We start from the raw sequence: 3,862 nt of genomic DNA on the forward strand, positions 1-3,862 counted from the left end.
TATTAGGAGACGACAAAAGTGACTATGCGCAGAACAATTGTTTACAGACACACGTAATCTCTGACCCAAACGTGAGTGACCCGTGTCACGTGATAGCGTCAAAATACTGCAGCGTGACGTCATCTGGCTATCACGTGATTACGGTGGGGGTGATAACATTTGAGTAATGACACGTGACGTTTAGATGTTGTTTGATACCGCCGTTTGTACGATACACAGTGTCGTGTATGACATATGACATAGATATCATAAATTGTAAACATATTTTGTTGTTTTACCCAGAGACCACTGTTTTAATAGAAAAAAAAAACAAATCATAACAGCATTTTTACCACATAGACATAATTTATACGATTGTAGGAAAAAAAAGTCACAGGAAAAAAAAAACACAGAAAAAAAGTCACAGGAAAAAAAGTCACAGGAAAAAAAAGTCACAGGAAAAAAAGTCACAAATATATATTTGCGTGGAATTTGTTAATACTTTTATGTATTAAATATTCAGAGAGTGCAAATTAACTTAGGATTAATTAAATGTAATGTAATGTGTGTAGGTTGTATACGCCTAGTAATTTTTATAATTCATCTAAAAATATTTAGTATGAATAATGTAGATTGTAATTATGTTAAGGCCGATTCTAGTCGGAATAAGATACGCATGCGATACGCATGCGCAATGGAGAGAAACTACGACTTGCCTTAGCGGCGATGTTTTCGATGGTACTGCGCATGCGTGTGTTTACAACCGCAGAACCCTAATACCAACCCTAATCCTATCCTTAACCCTATCCCTAATCCTATCCCTAACCCTAGCCCTAATCCTAACCCTAACCCTAGCCCTAATCCTATCCCTAACCCTAACCCTAATCCTATCCCTAACCCTATCCCTAATCCTACCCCTAACCCTCATTCTAGCCCTAACCCTAGTCATAGGTCACTGCGCATGCGCAGAACTATCTTTTGCCGAAAAATCTTATTCCGAGTAGACACTTCGTTATGTTAAACATAATATTTATAGCATTTAATAGAATGTCCACAGTTTTCATCGTGTTTTTTTTTAAAATTAAATTACCGTGAAATGGTAAGGTCATCTGAATTACTGCCCTCAACTCATCGCAACAATAGTTATGCTCAGTTTAACCACCTTTACTGCCCACATTTATCACGTTCATTACATAACAAAACTTAGGATCAACACAGAGAGCCGACAAGGTTCAAAGGCTGTCATTGACACAAAACGTCAATAACACAAAATTTGTTCGGACAATGCCTACCGAGGGAGGCCGACCAGAGAATAGCCTACGGCAAAAAATATGCAAAACACAATGATGTGCCTAAGTTTCTTATATAGTTAACTTTTCTACCGCGTATTTAACTAAACACGTAACAAAAGTTGAGATTGTTGTGTAAATTATCTTAGAGTATTTTTACTTACAATTTTTATAAACCACGAGCCCGACCCGCTGCGTATCATACGCCGCCGCTATTTAGTTGTTTTTTTTTTCTACTTTTCAGTAATTTATAATTTGTGAATTCGACAGTACCAATGCTGCCACTGAAAATATTTGCTTAAAAACACTAAACCCCCCTCCCCCCCCCCCCCACGTGAAAGCAGCCTCCTCTTAGTTACCTCCTCTAAGTTTAAAATCGTTTCAAATTAAATTATCTGCCCCTAATAGCCGTCACCAAAACCGTCTCTATGATTGTAAAATGTAAACAGCGTGACCACAGCTCACCAGACAATGTGGGGGTGGGGTGGGGGTGGTAGTGATAGTAATAGAGAGAAAGAGAGGGGACTGCAAGGAGGCGCTTGTAGCTTGTTTTCTAACGGCTCCCAGAAGAGAATTATATATATAGATAATGCTTTTAACGTCTATAAATAATTTATGTTATCAAAAAATACAACCCACAACAATAAACATACAAAAGTTTACAATTCTTAACAAATAAATCAAAGTATTTCTAAAAAGATTTTTGTGACTTTTCCTAGCAAAAACTGTGACTTTTTTTCTGTGTTTTTTTTTTTCCTGTGACTTTTTTTTCCGTTCACCAATTTATACACGTGATGTCTAGAGGACTAGATGTCTATTGTGTCTATGATCAGCTCTACATATACAAACACTGAAACATATTAAACATATAAACATATAACATCACCATACTCTAATTAAAGAGCCTGCACACATATAACATCACCATACACTAATTAGACTAAACAGCGTGTACTCTAATTAGACTAAACAGGGTACACACATATAACAGCACCATACACTAATTAGACTAAACAGCGTGTACTCTAATTAGACTAAACAGCGTGTACTCTAATTAGACTAAACAGCGTGTACTCTAATTAGACTAAACAGCGTGTACTCTAATTAGACTAAACAGCGTGTACTCTAATTAGACTAAACAGCGTGTACTCTAATTAGACTAATCAGCGTGCCGGAACTTTACCTAAACCAACAGGACAGTTACACTTTTGCCACAGAAATGAATATTGTATCTCACAATTTCTTCTTTTAGAAGTGTTACCTTTCCAAGATGGTTACAATAACGACATGTATTATACAATTCAGCTGGAAAAATACTTTCATTTGACGTTATGAAACATAAAGCACCATGACCCATCCCAACATTACCCACCCCAACCTCCCCCCCCCCCCCACCACTACTAACTTATTTGCGCCCAACACTTTTCTCTCCTCCATATATTCCTACTTTGATGTTTTTCAACAGAAAGTGACCTTGAACTTGTAATCTCCCCCCATGATAAACTCCCCATCTGGTCAGTACCAAGCGACCACCGTACTGACCACTGCACTGACCACTAGTTTTATGTTTCCTGCCCCCCGGATTCGCCCCGGTTCAACGGTTCCCTATTAACGGTTTATTGAAGTTCCGTGCCCCAAGGGCTGAGTTTAAAACAAGAACGGCCGACATTTTTAATGACGTGAAACACTAGTAGGGGCAGATAACTGGATCATACAGGGGAAACAACTTGTTGATTCAAAGGTAAGGAAGCGGCGGAGTTTGGTGTGGGGAGGTGGTGGTGTGGAGAGGTGGTGGTGTGGGGAGATCGTGGTGTGGGGAGGTGCTGATGTGGGGATGTGGTGATGTGGGGATGTGGTGATGTGTGGGTGTGGTGGTGTGTTGAGGTGGTGGTGTGGTGAGGTGGTGATGTGGGGATGTGGTGATGTGGGGAGGTGGTGATGTGGGGAGGTGGTGATGTGTGGGTGTGGTGGTGTGGTGAGGTGGTGATGTGGGGATGTGGTGATGTGTGGGTGTGGTGGTGTGGTGAGGTGGTGATGTGGGGAGGTGGTCATGTGGGGAGGTGGTGATGTGGGGAGGTGGTGATGTGGTGATATGGGGGGGGGTGGTGATGTAGGAGAAAGTGGTGGTGTGGGGAGGTTGCGTTGTGGGCAGGTGGTGATGTGGTGATGTGGGGGAGGTGGTGATGTGGGGGAGGTGGTGATGTAGGAGAAAGTGGTGGTGTGGGGAGGTTGCGTTGTGGGCAGGTGGTGATGTGGTGATGTGGGGGAGGTGGTGATGTGGGGGAGGTGGTGATGTAGGAGAAAGTGGTGGTGTGGGGAGGTTGCGTTGTGGGCAGGTGGTGATGTGGTGATGTGGGGGAGGTGGTGATGTGGGGGAGGTGGTGATGTGGGGAGGTGGTGATGTGGTGATGTGGGGGAGGTGGTGATGTAGGAGAAAGTGGTGATGTGGGGGAGGTGGTGATGTGGGGGAGGTGGTGATGTAGGAGAAAGTGGTGGTGTGGGGAGGTTGCGTTGTGGGCAGGTGGTGATGTGGTGATGTGGGGGAGGTGGTGATGTGGTGATGTGGGGGAGGTGGTGATGTAGGAGAAAGTGGT

Source organism: Physella acuta, unplaced genomic scaffold, assembly GCF_028476545.2.
Source record: "Physella acuta isolate Inbredline_101_S28 unplaced genomic scaffold, ASM2847654v3 ptg000466l, whole genome shotgun sequence".
In the NCBI taxonomy this organism is placed as follows: domain Eukaryota; kingdom Metazoa; phylum Mollusca; class Gastropoda; family Physidae; genus Physella; species Physella acuta.